This window comes from Ptychodera flava, chromosome 2 (assembly GCF_041260155.1).
Source record: "Ptychodera flava strain L36383 chromosome 2, AS_Pfla_20210202, whole genome shotgun sequence".
Classification (NCBI taxonomy): Eukaryota; Metazoa; Hemichordata; class Enteropneusta; family Ptychoderidae; genus Ptychodera; species Ptychodera flava.
In genome coordinates, this window is record NC_091929.1 from 26,609,104 (window position 1) to 26,627,130 (window position 18,027).

The following is an 18,027-nucleotide window of genomic DNA, read 5'->3' on the forward strand; positions in this document are numbered from 1 at the left end:
TCGTTCGTATCCAACATGAGTACCATCGATTCCAAGCGAATATGATATCAGATCCGTCTGCATTACATGTAAATTTCAGGATTAGGATGGTGTTTTGCACTGTATTCAAGTAGTTAGCCCGTAAGCGTCTCATTCAATGGTTTACCGACCAATGATGACATGTTGATGAAAACTCAGGGCGATTACGTTATTACGTTGTGACGGTCAAATTCATATTGAAATTTGTCTTCGGTCCTGCAGCATTTTGGCTACTGCCATGATAACTGATAACAATGTTGTCGTGTCCATTCCCATAAAATCATTTGATTCACATTCGTCCGGTGTACGATGAACATTTGTTAGTCGACGTATGTTTTTACCTTGTCAAGGTCGGTAACGAAATGGGACAAGGAAAAACGGGACCGCGGGATTGAAACGACTTCGACATTTCAGTTCACTGCCATTGTGCCAAAACGTCTGCAAACCAAAGCAGCTATTGTTTTGTGGCGCGTGATTTCTGCATTGCTACGTATTTTGCCTTGGGAAAATTTCCTGTCGATGTCTTGAAGCCCATGCAATTTGTTTCCACCTTGTATTTTCTAATCCCAAGTAGTTCAAGAGCCGCGGTTTCTGATATTTCATTTTTATTCATAAATTGTTCAACTCACCATAGACCCTCGAGAAAAACGTTTTTCTCGAGGGTCTATGAACTCACTCAGTATTCTCATCGAACGGACAATTTCGGGTTTCTAGACCTTTTGGCGCAAAGTCGTTTCGGCCGCACAATTTCCGACGCCAAGACGTTTAGGCAACGCGACCAAAGACGTTTCGGCACTACCTGGTTGGGGGAACTCGTGCCAAATGTTAGAAATCAAAATACTGAGAAGTATAGTGTCAGCATTCACATGCTTTAAAGTTTGTGAGAACATGGTGAAAAACCGTGAGGAAAGAGTTTCATATCATTTTCAATAGCAATAGCCGCCGACACTGTCAAAGTTTGAAAAGCGGCGCCTAAACGGCACTGTAAAAGTTAGCTGTGGGTCCATAGCTGTGGTGTTTTCAGACGGGATTCATGCCTTTTACGGGCTGGTTTTGACTTTTACGTTTTTTAAATCCGCCACCACAGCTATGGGATATTCCATAGACTAGCGTCCAAATCCGCCGCAAGCACCCTTTGCGCAAGTTTGCTCGACGATATTTCGAAAAATTTTCCATCCAAATTACAAATTGCCAACACTCATCGACAGCTTGGTTAGGGACTCACCAGACCAGAAATCCGCTCAAAATTCACTGAAATATCGCCTTTTTACTAAGTTTGCGCGACATGACTACACGTAGACCGCCATTTTGCTAGCGTAAAACTGTTGGTCGAGGATCCCTGCAGTACGTCACTACAGTGACGTAGGGCCGTGACCTCTCAACTTCTAAACACAAACTGAGAGATTCATCGTGTGATATCGATGACCATCGTTCGTTCTTATGGACATTCCCAGTCTCACAAAACTGAAACCAAACTTTTACTTGGGGGAAAAAAGTTCAGTCCTAGGATCTATAATTATTCGTGGCGCGCCGCGCGGATGCTGGCCGTAAGTTAATTTGTGTTCAGAAGTTGAGAGGTCACGGCCCTACGTCACTGTAGTGACGTACTGCAGGGATCCTCGACCAACAGTTTTACGCTAGCAAAATGGCGGTCTACGTGTAGTCATGTCGCGCAAACTTAGAAAAAAAGGCGATATTTCAGTGAATTTTGAGCGGATTTCTGGTCTGGTGAGTCCCTAATAACCAAGCTGTCGATGAGTGTTGGCAATTTGTAATTTGGATGGAAAATTTTTCGAAATATCGTCGAGAAAACTTGCGCAAAGGGTGCTTGCGGCGGATTTGGACGCTAGTCTATGGAATATCCCATAGCTGTGGTGGCGGGGTTAAAATCGTAAAAGTCAAAACCAGCCCGTAAAAGGCATGAATCCCGTCTGAAAACACCACAGCTATGGACCCACAGCTATGTAAAAGTCATACTGGTCAGAAGGCAAAGGTCACTCTTATGAATATGACTGGTCTGTCAGTTACTTATAAGTTTGAAGGGAAAAAAATAAATCGTAACGGGGGTGTCGAAATGTCTTGGGGCCAAAAGAAGCCGAAACTTCGGCCGAAAGAGGCCGAATGTTGCTTGAATGTTGAAGATGTGAAGGGTGTCTGTTGCGGTATTCAAGTGTTCCCGCTGTCACTGAGGCCGCCAGTGGAACGTACCATTTATGTATACGGGACAGCCTCTTCAAAGATGTTTAACATTACGAAACTTATCCACCACTCCTGGTGCTTTTACAAAAGCACAAAAATGTCCCAGATAAAACATTTAGTGTGTGGGCCATTTTTGTAATCTGAAATTGTACCGTCAACAATGTCATAAGTCTTACCTTGTCCGATTGTGTCGATAATTATGATCTTTTGGGAGCGGCCACCCCTATGAGAAAAACGGTAAGACCCACCTTTCGCCAGGTACACTCTATGGTCTTGACCCACGCAGTGAACGGTAGGTGTTAATGGGATTTTCACAGCGGATGTTGTCTAAGTGCATGTGAATACTGTGACGCTGCTTGCTTAGCGTAATCCCTTGTCAATCAAGACTTAACGGTAGTCTCAAATGCCAAAATGTACACCTGTGCCTCTCGTACATTTTTATTCCAAAATTTCACCCAAAAACAGGAACTTCACGACCAAGATATTCTACACACAAGGAAGATCAATATTATAGGAATACTTTTCAGGGATAAAAGAAAAATCGTGTTTTTATCTCAAAATACCAAAACAAAGGCAGAAAGCTACCTTAATAATGAATTATGCTGTTGCACAATGAATGTTAATTGTTAGCTTTTCTGTCAACTACCAGGTACATACAGCTTGTCAGACGATATAGTCAGTCGTAATTTTCACATCAATATTTGAAATGGCAGTTTCTTTGAATAAACCGCCAGCCAGTTGCGCTTGATATGTAGATTTATAACTTGCAGGTTTTAAAATTCAACACGGAACTGCATGCATGTCTGACATTAAAAGCAAAAGCTGTGAAAAAACCATCAAAAGTTAAAGCTCTTCTTCTATAAGCAAGGTTAACCTTATAATCTTAAGCTCTTTAGCCTCGAAGTGGTTGTGTGCTTTGATGCTTTTCAATGATACTTAAAAACGAGGTCCCTCCACCATGGGATCATGATAAAAACAAAAGGGGTCTTATTACAGCTATGACCAGGGAAGTGGACTCATTATTAGGGAATGGGGCCAGCTACCAAGAATCAAGTACTTGGTGTTGTGCCCTTGAGTGGGTTCAATGGGTAAAGGGTATGCTCTGGTATCATCCTGTAGTTGAGCTTTCAGGTGTTGGAATTGTGGCTTTGTCTTATAAATAGAATAAAAACTTATCGGTTTGTTTTATTGCTTATTTAACCCTTTTGTCGGCTAAGTCAATTTTTGTTCAGCTTTTTTCAAAATTTTGATGAAAAATTGTCGCTTATGAAATGTGATATCCGTTTGGTCCAAAATTATCAAAAAAATTTCAGAAAAATTCATAAAAATTGTTAAAATGTTGCACTAAAATTTTGGTGGGAAAAATTACAACACTCAAGGGGTTATTAAGAAAATTATTTTACAAAGTGGAAAAACATAGGTACTGAAGTGGAGTGTGAAATTAAAAATTGAAGTAACCTGGATATGGTGGCTTTGAAAAGACCATTAAATGCTCAAATATTTCACGTTTGCTACTATCGGCATGCTGAAAGTAGTGTTATCCATATGACTTTTCTGGTCATGATGTACCAGCAAAGCATAGAGATACGACAGCGAAGCAGCTTTTTCTCATAGTAGCATTTGGGTCAAGTATAGGGGATCATACAGCATGCCAACCATGATTTCGAAACCCAACAATTTGTATTTTTCATTTTTTTTACTCATTTCTTAATTCATGCCAATCAGATAGCTTCAAATTGAAAATCACACCATTTCAAATTGTAAGTTTGGCGAGTGTCTATAAATCTTTGTGTTGTTTGAATTACTCAGCCAAATCTTGCATCAGTCAGTCAAGGTATTTTTGTTTGCGTCAACAGTGAGCGTTGAACTACGCACAAGAAAATTTCTAACTATTTATAGGGTACTTTCATATCTAAATGAGCTTCTTCTATCTTTGACACATTCTCATGCGTGTGCTAATTGCTTGAAAGACAGTAGTGATGACGATAACATCACTGTAATAAATTGGGTTATTGGAGATTAAAGACATGGTATTAGGAGCTTCAAAATTCAAAGACTTCAACTCTTGCCCAAACTTTTCGTAAGGAAACTTTAATGCCAATCCCTTTTAAAATTGAGAATAAAAATTAGGCGTCACTATGCAAAATTTAATACCAGAGAAACAAATCATCCAATATTTATGGACATTTTAAATTCAAAAGCCCGTGAACACTTCATTTTCTCCAAAAAAATTCAAAATGAGCCCCATAAAGTCGAAGACATCAAAATATTGTAAAAGTTAGAGAGTTCAAATATCTGTCCCCGAGGCGCATTTAACCTTAAATAATGATAATGAGTGTGTAAGGGAAAAATTCAGTGACTTGCACCCAGAGAGTGGAATGGAAGAGTGAAAAATGACCTGGTTTAAGGTAGTATGCACCTTGAAAATGAAAGACTAACTTTTGCTCAAACTTTCCTTAAAGGAATCTTTCAACCATTATCTTTCAAAATCAAGAATAAAAATTGGGGGTCACCATGCAAATTTTGGTACTAGAGAAACAAATAACCCAAGATTTACCGATATTTGAAATTCAAAATGGCCGCCATCCCAGTGTTAACTCTATGGAGAAAAGTAAAATTTTCAAAATTGGAAAAACTAAGCCAGTGAAAAGTTTTCTTACACCAAGAGCTTTAAAATGGACCGTCACAAGTGGTATATCAGAAAAGAATCGTAAAAGTTTGAGAGTCCAAATATCTGTCCCTTAGGCGTATTTCTCTTGCAAGTATGAACTTGTGCACTAGTTTTCTGCCAGACATTCAAATGGTATCACCACTTGTATAATTTATGTGTGCAATCAAGTCACGAAAGGGTTTTCCCTTGTAGTAGCAATCTGTTGGTTTCCTGTACCAGGTCTTAATGTCCTGGATTTTCCAAGATGAATTACCGCTGCATCTGAAGGATTACACAAGAGTTAAAGACTTTACGATCACTGTTCCTCGAGCTTTTGATCCATTGCAAATCATGTATCATTTGCTGGCATTCACTGATAGCAACGTACCTCGTGTCTCCATAAATTTTCTGAGCTGTTCAAGCACTTGGTTGTTTTCCTGTCTTGACGAACAAAACATTTTCTGTCTTATCAGAGGCTTTCACCCCTTACGAAAAATGTTCTAGAGACTTCTGTAGAATTGTACATAATCTTGTTGTTCAATAGAATTCTACAGAAAATGATGGCAAACTTTATACACTTCTGTAGTCATCGCATAGCTGTAAGCTAATAACGCTCCAGATTTTGTTTAAGGTAGTATGTGCCTCAAAAGTGAAAGACGTAAACTTTTGCTCAAACTTTCCTGAAAGAAACTTTCAAACATTCTCTTACCAAATTAACAATAAAAGTCGGGGGTCACCGTGCAATGTTTTGACCTAGCAAAACAAATTACCCAAAATTTTGTGATATTTGAAATTCAAAACGGCCGCCATTTCTGTGTTAACTCTATGGAGAAAGATAAAATTTTCTATTTTTGAAAAACTAAGCCCGTCAAAGTTTTTCTTTCTCCAAGAACTTTAAAGTGATCAGCCTCTACAAGTGGTAGATCAGAAAAGAATTGTAGAGATTTGAGAGTCTGACTATCCGTCCCCGAAGCGTGTTCTACCTTTTAATAGGTAGAACGGGCCGATAAACTGAAATTATTAAGTTGGATAAGAAAATTGTACCTTAATGATCTCTCTGACCACGGTCCCTCCACAAAACGTACGTACTCTGACTAGACAAAATCTGCAAGGAAATGTTATGCAACATCTACCTAGACTTGTATCATGATAATCTTTGTGTAAACAGTAAAACAAAGGAAATCTGCTACTATTCTGCACACACCTAGATGGAATTTAACTTCCTACAGTCGGTCGCCACTCATCCTCGACAGCAGCTCCTTGACTTTTGAACTCTACACCCATGGACATAAAGCACTCTTCCAATGTCAACATTAAAAAAAGTGCTTAAGAGCTAGATTCTTTCGGATAACATTTTCATCCTACTCATTACCCAAAGCACTACTGAGCTTTGTTTAACTTTGGTTAAGAGGTGCTTTTTAAAATGTTCGATAGATACTTTTAGATAGATAGATAGAGATAGATAGATAGATTAATAGATAGATAGATAGATAGATAGATAGATCACTTTCATCCTCATCACTTAAAGTGCCACTGAGCAAATTTAACTATAGATCTTAGATGCTCTATAAATAGTTAGAGAAATGGATGGATGGATGGATGGATGAATTGACAGATAGATAGATAAACAGATAGATAGATAGACAGACAGATAGTTAGATATTCAAATGAACATTGAGTTGAGGACTGACATTGAACTACTGCCAGAGTATCTATCTCTGAGTAGATTGCCCCCTGCCGCTTGGCTTTTCTATGCTGCGCGCAGTTACTGGCTGGCTGTGGGTTATCACATTCATCCCATGATCTATGCAACAGCCTTCCACTTAGCACAACTGTCTGTTGAAGTTTATTTCTTCAGTTTATTCTGTTTTGATATTTATCTACCCACAGACTTGGAAGTTGGAGTAAGCCTAATCTCATGAGGAGAATATATGGAAAAAATTTTTAATACTCCTTTCAAAACACACAATTGTTCTATAAATATACTTGACACCTGTGTGAAGTGTGCAAGTTTCATGCTACGATTTACACTGCCCTTACGATTTATATCAGCTTGGGCCAAGTTTGTACAACATTGCTGTAAACTTGCTGCAATCTTGAAAGCCCAGCTGGTAACTTGTATCAAGGTTGGGCAAGCTTGGAAAGTATTCGAACTAAAATTAATACACTTGTACCAACTTTTGTTCAAATTTCATGCACGGTTGGCAGATACAATTTTCTTACAAGGTTTAGTTTTCCATACTTCGTTCAGTGAAGGTTGTAAGATGCAAACTTCTTACAAAGTTATGATTTTGTACCTCCCCTTCTGTGTGACTCATGTCCAGTGTGCAATTGATCCGATGCACACCCAATGAATGAACATGTCATTTTACGTGGTATGAACCTACATCCATTTTAACTACTGTACGAACTCTCACAACAGCTGCACGGACAGTTGCTGTTGCAGGGAAAGACTTGAGCACTATTATTACGTATTCAAAAAAAATGATTTTGCCAGACTCGATAGGTTTCTCATTCACCACAGCAGGATTACAGACAAACACATTCACGGACTTCACTCACAAGATTACAAAATGTGAGTAAATTTTCCAAGTGAACAATGTTATTTTTCATTTATTTTCCACAACTGACAATCCAAAATTTTAAACGACAAGAACTGGTGGAAAATAGACAGCCTTTCACTTGTGGTTGTGCACAATTCAGCTGATTAAAAGCATCATTTTTCTAGTATATACCTTGGCAATCATTATCACCTAAGTTTCTAATGCCCAAAGACATGAGGCAAGTCTAAGCTGAGAGTTGAGTTTCGAGCTTACAAGTACGTACACAAGATTTGAAAGTGTCTGTAAAAATCAGAAAAACTTTTAATATAGTCGACGATCTTGTTTTGTAAATCGTGGTTGGATCAACAGCTGAATTTTTAAGAAAATAAAACAAATTGTTCAACAGGAATTTGTATGTTATAGAAGATTTAAACCTACATTTTCAGTGAATTATATGAAAGGGAGAGAATGCTGTTACGGACGCAATCCGTACACCTCTTTCAAAACAAGCAACAATAACGGGTCGTAGACTTATTGTTGTTGCAAATTTGTACCATAAAAATGTCAACAGACCAGGACTTTTCACTGTTGAAACGTACATAAAGGTCAATGCTTTCAATGTTTGATATGCATGGAGGTAGAAAGATACATCAATTCACGGTCCGGGAGGGACCGTGATCAATTCAAGCACAGTCGAGTCCCTCACTGCCCCAGCTAAAGAATGCACAGCACAAGTTACATAAGCTTACAGTCTGTGTCACTTGGTCATCGATGCTGCCAACAAAATCTCGCCTTCAGAAGACGTGGATTGAGGTTACGGCTTTTGCTCATGTTTTATGCATCAGAGCTATATTGCACTCCATCCTAAGCTGACTAGCTGTACGAATATCCAATACGCTGGCTACTTTGCCAAAGAGTGAGCCGAAGCCGGCTGGAAGCAGCCGACTTGTTTACTCAGAGAGGTCACCAGCTGGTCACGGTTTACCAAGTTAAGTTCGCGCATTGATATTGAATCTTCGTGCTGAAAGATCTGTACTCTTTTGAGTATTTCCAATCATTAGTATATGATTATTTTCATAATTTAATAAAATAAATTACTATTTTGGGTTTGAAATGTACTGGATTAGGGTCGATAGAAAGTCAAAATCCGACGTTCAAAAACGGTACTACGTTATCCATCGCGTAATGATTTATTCATCTCACTTCCGTGAACGTCACAAGGCTCGAACGGCGCGAAGTAAGATTTCTGTACCGTCGACTTGGTATTTGTGATCAGGAGTTATCTTGCGGAAAGTTTCGCGATCTTTGTATGGAATCACAAGCCGAATGACATCAAACTTTCGAGAGTACCAGGGACAGACAGAGTTCTAAATTTGTGAACGCGAAAAGAAGTTAAAGATGCCGACTATATTTTTCCCAGCAACTGTACCGATGTGCTGTGTGTGCAGCACGGAGAGACCTGAAGAGACCTCCGGGAACCGTCTAGCGTCTGCGAGCCGTTCACAAATGCAGGTAAGTCGATATAGCCGCATGGAGCTAGAACCTGATAACGTACATTTGTACCTTGCATTGCCATTAAATTACTTATTCTGCAACCTTGGTATCGCTCTATTTAAACACAGATAAGTTTCGTTGAGTAATGATTCGTACGGAAATACGGAATTCACTTTCAATTCACAACGATGCTAGAAAATAGTCAATGGAAAATAATTGCGAGATTTTTACAGACAGCTGTTTGTCACCGCTGTCCGTTTTAAATATTATTAATATATGATTATAAATGTTTATGCAGTTGGTTTCTATGCTTTTCAAGTAACTATTGTCTCATTTTCAACTAATAATTTTTATTGATTTCATTCATCAAATTGCGGTCAAACAGTAAAGACATACACTCTTCCCTCAACCATTTGTATTTTTCAGAATTCGTTGCCGGTACTGCAGTGTAAATGGACGAGAAATTCAGAAAACAGAAGCTAACAGAAGCTAAATCACTGCCTTTGAGAGTAATGTAAATTTCACATGAACCTTCTCAAGTCAAAGCTTTATGAAGACATTTATGTCGCATGAAAAAACATTGGCATACAGTATACGGTAAAATAAATCGTGCCCTAAATTAACTTAACCTTTTGTTTCTCTGTTTTATTTTTTTACTGTTTCTCAGTATTTCAGAAATATATCTGCGCTGATTTACAGTCTGCAATTATGTTATTAGTCATGTTTAGACAGCTGATTTCACTACTCGGTGTACGTATCTGAACTTTCAAAATGTTAAAAGTGTGGTACAACTACAAATTCACAAATTTTGCTGTCACTAAACTGTGTTGTTTCTTTGGTTTCAGTATCTACAACATATTTAGTTTTCTATTTATTACTGTTTAGAATTATTTTTCCTTGTAAATTGGTAGATGCATTTATTCGAGAGTTTACTGCTCTGGGGTTATGCCAACTTTTACAGGCATTTTGGCAGGATAAAATGCACAAAAGTATGAGCAGTGAACCCATCAGGGTAGGTAAAATGAAGTCTCCATGGCAACATACTGATAAAACTACAACCAGCAAGGAATGATGGGAAAACTACAACTTTGACACAACCTTTGAGGCTTGAAAATGAGGAGCTAATATGGAGCATACAAAGTTTAAATGCACAACCTTGTTAAACCTTGTTACAAGTGTGCAATACTAAACTTTCAACCAAGCTTTTAACAGTTTCATTTTAAGCTTGGCTGGCAACCTTGCCAGACAAAGCTCCACAAGCTTTGACTGAGTTGAAAGCCTTTTTATCTCCAACTTTGGTTGCAAGATTGGACACGAACCTTGAGCCAAGTTTGCCCCAAACTGATATAAATCGTAAGGGAGATGTGTGTGTCAGCATGTTGATCAGTAAACGTGTCTGTCGTTTAGGTAGATGAGGGTTTTGATTTATTAGCTTTGCAAGATATAGTGTGGTGAGTCTTTGGAGTGACGATATTGTTTCAATTTGGGATACAACGGAATGATTGGTTTAATACAGAAATCAGCAAAATTGAAGAAATTGATCTGAGAATTGTTCGACTAGCTGACTTTCTCCCATGCAATGTACGGTAATCAGAGTCTGTTGCCCGTAGCCAATTTTAACACTGTGCAGGGGACAGAAGATGTGCAGATCCCTCGTTGAGTGACTATAGCCAGCGGGTGTGAAAATCACGCACAGTTGGTGTGAGCGTTCTACATCACTGATGGAATAAAAGATTGCATCATCACTTCGTCCGTGTTGGTATTGTGTGACACCGTAATGCTTGAAAAATTTCAAACTTCCTACGGCGAGTCAGTATCCAGCAGTGTATGCCCAGTGCATACTGATATGGTTGGTGTATCTTGGTCACCGCAAATGCACGTACACCGCCAAATCATGATCCAACCTGCAGGTCCGTCTCTCCGTTGTGAATGATTTTTGTGTAGCATCTGAAAATTGATGTATTTTACATTTTTGATATAGCATGAACATTAAGTCACAAGGGATAGTCAAGATCAATTCAATTTTTAACAATTTTGAAATAAATAGAAGTTTATTATTTCTATCCACCAGTGTGCCCTCTAAGCCAATATGATGCGCCACGATGCAAACAAATCGCCTGTGATGCAAGCAAATTTTTAATCACATGTAAAGAATTATAGGGCCGATGCAAAGAATTTTCCACAATATGCTAAATTGATGCTAAGTTTTCTGGAAGACTTATTTGTTAGAGAGCACATTGTGGATAGCTATGTGATTTAAAGGATACCCCTGGGAGGGGTAGCTAGACCCCTGGGAGGGGTAGCTATGTGATTTAAAGGATACCCCTGGGAGGGGTAGCTAGACCCCTGGGAGGGGTAGCTATAGCCCTGGGAGGGGTAGCTATAGCCCTGGGAGGAGTATCCTAACCCCAAACTCTTACACTTCATCAATGATACACAACTGTTGAGAATTGCGGTTTTAACATTTGATAAAAATAAACAAGTTTTCATAGTCTTCAGGGGAAAATGGTAGAAAATGGAAACATTTGCTTTCTTTCCATAAATGACTTCAAAATCTGTTGGCATCTGAAATGTTACTCCCTTTGTTACCTATATAGTTTTGTGCACGACAGAGGTTGAACATAATGAAAGTTGACGTAGAATTGCTATTTAAGTTTATATTCCTGTAGTGATTTCACATCACCAACACCCTGCAGAGCTTACGGGCACGGAGAAATTTATTTGACACCGTAAATGCCAGTTTGTACAGAGTTAGTTGTATTTTATGCAAGAATTGAGGAAGTGTACAATATGTGCTGTAGTTGTCGGTGTGTAGAAATTGATTGGCTAAAGTAATAGCTTTGCCCTGAAGTGGAGTGCGCTGGCCAGTTCACTCACTTGAAGATTGAAGTGTTTGTCGTGGTTGTCAGAAAGTCGATTAACAAAGCTGAACACAGCGTTCAAGGATTATTAAGTCAGGTTTTACAGGTTTGTACCTGTCCGTACTGTGTGAATTCTGACACAATGCCTTGGGCTCACAAATATTTCCCCGCAGGCAGTCAATCTTCTGATATTCCCGGTATTCACCTTACAAGATTTTAGAGTGTTATATAAAATTTTATTGGCCTGTTGACTTTAAGAGAATGTTTTGTGTGTTGCTCAGAAATGTCATTTTCATCATCCACAGTCTTAATTTGTAGGCTTGCGTATATACTTTGAACTCAAAAAGTTCACTGGTTTTGTATAGAACGCCACTTCTGTATTGGTAACACGTAAAATTTGCCTCAGGTGATCAAGGTATGTTTCCAGGTCGTCTGTATTAATCAGTCTAATGTATGACACAACAGGGTGACATAAAGTTTTATTGGCCCTTAATTGTAGTATTTCAGCCAGTAATGAGACCTTCATGACAGGTAATACATTCGAATAAATACGTCCCATTGGATCACACATGACTGATACAACTTGCCAACAGCCTCTCAAGGCGATTTTTGGTCGATTATTATTAGCTTAATTTATGCACACTGTGCGATGAGGAGATCACGAGAACCCAAGGGAAAATGGATTTACTGAGTAGAGTTTAAATATCCCTTGAGGCAGTCAATATGTTTTCATGTTGTCTCTATGGACCTTAAATGAGGCAAAAGGGTTATACAGAATTTTATCGACCCCAGAGACATGATGGCTTAATTTTGATTGACTGTTGGAAAAACATGTGAGCTGTCTTACTGGGTGAACAAACTACATGCAAGGTGTTTCACGAGCTCTCTTTTGTGTAAGCATCTCTTGCCTTTGCAAAGGTCCCATACTTGAAACAAATAAGCGAAACAAAAAGGTGAAAAGGTGCCATAATGAATATTACTTGCCCGGTTGTCAGGTTTTAATGATTCTCCGGTGGGTTTCAGAGTTGTATAAATTATATTTCCCTATGAGACACACTGGACTTTTTAACCACTCCGCCGTAATGCCTGTTTTTTAATAAACTTTTTATTGCCACTTTGGTAGATTTTATGAGAGGGAGAGTGTTTTACAGTAGTTTTTACAACCTTTGAAATTTTAGTGTTGAGTTGAAATGGAAGATCTGAGGCAGAACGGATCAATATTTCTTTCCAACAACAACTGTGTACGACATGCACTTCTTTTCTGACGTATTTGACCTGTTGCACCCCTGATTTTGTGTAAACAGGTCCGCACAATCACCATTTACAACTATGGGTTAGGTCAAACCATTGTTTTTAAAGGGTTAACCAATTCAGAAAAGTTGACCTGTGTTCATGTTTTCCATGACACCAGACATGAATTAAGGTAGAACACACCTCGGGAACTGGTAGTCGGACTTGCAAATTTCTACAATTCTTTTCTGATCTACCACTTGTGGGGGCTCATTTTAAAGCTCTTGGCCTAAGAAAAACTTTCGCGGTCATAGTTTTTCATAAATCGAAAATTCAGTTCTTCTGCCATAGAGTTAATACAGAAATGGTGGCATTTTGAGTTTCAAATATCGCAAAATGTAGGGTAATTTGTTTCGCTAGTTCGAAACTTTCCACGGTGACCCCTGATTTTATTGTTGATTTGATAAGTGAATGGTTGAAAGTTTCATTGTGGAAAGTTTGAGTAAAAGTTTTTTTGAGGTGCATACCACCTTAACGGTTAAACAGTTTGAAATTAAGAAGAAGATGCTAGAAAAGGTTCTAATGCGATCAATCAAGATTGATACTTAAAACCTGTAACTAAGACTTTAAAACATAATAGTCTTGTGTGACAGTGCAACTGTCAATGACCAGAGAAATGTGAGAAATGCCATGATACATATTCGGCAAAACCAAGTCAAAAAAAGGATTCTTTTCTTTTGTGTAGGAGTATTTACACTTATTAGTATTGGTGTGCAGTATTGTATTTTGAAAGATTTGTTACTTCCATTGTTCAAAAATATACATGCCCCAATAAATGGTTACATGTTCAAAATGTTTCACTTGAGTAACAAAGCATACCAAATATCCAAGCATTGTTCTTGTAGATACATTTAATTTCTTCATTTGACCTTTGCTCATAGTGGAAAAGTACCAGGTATTTTAAGTCTGTATGTGTAGGTCAAAGGTCATGATTTATATCAAGTGTTGTTTTGTTAATATTGACAAACTTTGTTCAGAGGAGTTTGTGTAAAAATCGTGGATAACTTAGACACTGAAATACACGGAACAAAATCATGAATTTTGTTACAGAGAATGGATTGGTTATACAAGTTGACATTTCAGCTGTTCTGAACTTGTAAGTCGTGAGGATAGAAATTTTACCCTTTTGCCACCAGACATTGATATGATCCAATAGTTGTCCATGGGTTGGATTGACCCATGTACAGTGAATGGGGTGACAGGGTTAAATATATTTCAGTACTTGTAAGCAACCCAGAGATCCCTGACTTGATTTGGGAATTCAATGGGTGGTTGGTGCACCGTGTTGAACAGTTGTTTTGTGTTGTCATGTGGTAAGCCATGCGTGTTCTGCTCTTTTATACAGCCTGCTGTCTCACTTCTTGTCCTTCTACCGTATTGTCATCCAAAGAGTGCAGTCTAACATTATTTTTCTTCTTAATTCGAGCTTTCAAAGGAATGTTGTTCAAACTGTATTGTTTGTCTCGAGGAGTCACTCTCACCTAAGTTGTAGGAATCTAGGAAATCAAAAATCTTTCAAACAACAAATGTACCGTGAAATATTTTCCATTTAACCCTTTCACCACCATGGTTTTTCCCAAATTCATTGTTTTTATGGTAAAGTTGGACCTGTATACAGGGAACTGGGGGTGACAGAGTTAAGATGTGACAATTTGTGCTACTCAAGTTTCATATTCAAGTCTCTCTGGTGAGGATGATTTTGACCAAAGAGTATCTCAAGTTGCTATATTTTGGCTTTTAGGAATCGGGTGATAAATTTGGCAGAAAAGTTAATTTTGCTGTTAATAAAAGTGAAAGTCGACAGACATCCAGGTACTGGTATATGTGCCATCTCTTGCTTTAATCTTGCAGTTTTCCGTGTTTTCAAGTTTTAGACATTGTTAGTGAAATGTAAATTTTCTACTTATTCAAATGAGATAGTGATCAGAGGACTGCATAACGTTGTGTGGAAAGTTGTTTTAAGCACAGATTCCTCATGTTTGTGTTGATACTGTTGTTAGTAGAGATGCTACATAGTGATTCCAGTAGGTTTGTAGTATTTCTTCTGTCTAGGACCTCTGTTTAGTTATGGTGTACGCTGCACTAGCTCCCACCTTAGTTCCAGTAGGAGTGTATAAGTATTGCACTGTAAAGTGAGGAAAGGTCCCAGACTAGTATTTTTAAGGATTTTGATTAACCCCAACAGATCTGCTGTATATACAGAAATCTTTCGAAATTGTTGAAATACACCACCAGCCTGTACTGTATTCATGCTGTGATCATAAAGCCTTTTCATCGACATTCCAGGGAAATTGACCCAGTGTAATTTATTTACAAGATTTATAGAACAAATGGCCTGACATACTTTCATAGTCTTAACTCCAAGATCCCTGCTAAGATTGCAGAGCATTGAGGTTTTTAGGTCTTATTCATCTCACTGGTACAATTTAATAGTCAATTTCTACGTGATGTGAATTTGAGATCATGGAAATACCTGACAGGGCCAAGCATAATCACAAATCTACCATAGATTGAACACACTTTGTTCCTAAATGTATTGAAATTGCTTCAAAGATTTGCCAGCTAATGGTTGATGATTCTTAAAGTTAAACAGAAGAGCTTATCAAATACAGTAAGGTGTATTTGCTGTATGCTTTGTAGCCATGAGAATTGTCCAATTTGAGATTTGATGATTGGACAGTACTGCTGATAAGATAACCAATCAGGAATTGGCAAACTTTGCAAACAATTATTTACGTACCCCTGTACATGTACCATTAATCTTTTCAGGGTCTTTCTCTAGCATAATCAATTCCACTAAATTTTAAATTTTTGCAGTTTCTAAATACATTTATAGCCTACAATGTAGATTAGTAATCAAATCCAGTTGTGAGTTGTGTGTGTGTGAGTGTGTGTGTATATATATATAAACATATATATATATATATATATATATATATATATATATATATATATATATATATATATATATATATATATATATATATATATATATATATATATATATATATATATATATATATACAGACCCGCCAAAAAGTATTTACGCACCCAGCTTCAGCGATGAAAATGTTTTGAAAACAATGAATAGCACACACTGTACAAGGTTTTCAGGAAAAATTAAACTATATTTCGTAAATAGGTGACAAGTGAAAGACAAAAATTGTAAAATCTTTGATCTCACAAAAACTCCGGACAAGAAAATCACGGCGTGAAAAGAGTTGTATGACAAGGGTCTGAAAATCGTTCGATTCTCTATGGGAACAACAACGCTAAAGCATCATGAATATTAATGAGGTCAATCGAACGTTCGTACCAACTGTCAATAATGGGTATGTCCACCCCTTCGCTGGATGACCTCTCGTAGCCGGCTTGGCATAGTATCGACAAGTTTCCGGCAAACATCTTGTTGAAAATGTTCCCACGAAGTAACTATACGGTTGTACAGGTCATCAACGCTGTGTATTGGACGAGAATGTACCTCTAAATCGATCAATTCCCATAGATTTTCGATCGGACTCAAATCTGGAGACTGCGCTGGCCAATCCAACGTTGTAAAATTGTCAAATGGATAGCCATAATCTTGGGGGTTTTGTAGTAAAGATTTGACATCCAAGGCAGTGTGTACGGGAGCATTATCCTGTTGAAATACGAAATCAGGCCCAACAAGTCTCAGCGCCGATGGTAGCATTTCGTTTTGGAGTATGTCTAAATACTTCCAACGATTCATGGTGTTCTCGACACGAACAACCGAGCCAACACCAGCAGCAGAGAAACATCCCCAAACCATGACGCTACCACCACCAAACTTGACAGTTGGACTTATACAGTGTATTTCATACTCCTCGCCAGGTCGCCGTCGTACGTACACTCTCCCGCGACTTCGAAATACCGTGAATTTTGACTCGTCGGTCCAAACAACACGGGACCACTGAGCCGGTGTCCAGTTTACATGACGTCGAGCAAATTGTAATCGTGCTGCGATGTGCCGGGGTTGCAATTTCGGCTTTTTCTTGGCAACACATCCACGAAGGCTAGCTCCTCTGTAAAGCCGTGATTTAACCGTACTTAAACTCAAGAGTTTCCCTGTGTCCTCGTGAAATTTTGCACGGAGTTCACGGGCCGTTTCGAACCTGTCAGCCAGACTAGTCCGCACCAACATCCTGTCTTCGCGTTCAGTCGTTCGCCTCGGACGTCCAGACCGTTGTACGTTGGCCATGGTACCATGTTGCGACAGTTTTCGGATGTTGTACCTCACACTGCCTTCGGATATGCCCAGCTGCCTTGCGATTTCCCGTTTTTAACACCTTGAGTATGAAGTGCCTCCATTTGGCCTTTCATATATTCCGGAAGTTCGCGTACTTTGGGCATGGTTTCATTCACACAATGTTTACAAACAAAAATTATACTGTAACCTCCGGCGACCTCTATCAGAATATTCATAAGCAAGCCTGGCAGATTTTCCCGCCCCAAAATTTAATCAGAAATATATTTAAAAAACTCTGATTGGTCGATATTTGAATATGAATAGAAGAAATTTAATCGCATGGAATTTGGCGCCAAAGTTAATTAGATGCAAATTATATGCAAATGAGTACGTCGCCATTGAAATTCCCATAGGAATTTCTGCTCGCTTGAAAACACTTGCCGTACGCCCGTATTTACTTTTCCACAACAGGTCTGTATTGATTAAAATGGGTTAAACCTCCCGTAGGTTAATTATTTTTAGAAATAAGTCACATTGGTGGGAATTTTCGAGTAATATTTTATGCCAATGTTTTATTTCTAAGGTGCGTAAATACTTTTTTGGCGGGTCTGTATATATATATTATATATATATATATATATATATAGATGAAAGTCCGGAGCTGGATTATTAGATTAAAACATTTATTCGCTACTCAGAGTTTCGTGCATCTTGCGATGCAGTCATCAGGCAACTGCCAAATACAAACCAATACATTCTAGAGTA

The 18,027-nt window shown here is 38.3% G+C and overlaps 1 protein-coding gene and 1 long non-coding RNA gene across 3 annotated transcripts in view; both read left to right on the top strand.

The window, feature by feature from the left end:
- LOC139118017 (potassium voltage-gated channel subfamily KQT member 1-like) overlaps positions 1 to 18,027 on the top strand; it is a 134,234-nt gene that overhangs the window by 39,635 nt on the left and 76,572 nt on the right. The window lies entirely within an intron of this gene.
- Positions 6,902 to 9,532, top strand: LOC139118009 (uncharacterized). Its single transcript, XR_011548614.1, has 2 exons — positions 6,902 to 8,922; positions 9,331 to 9,532. It is a non-coding gene; the product is annotated as an uncharacterized lncRNA (long non-coding RNA).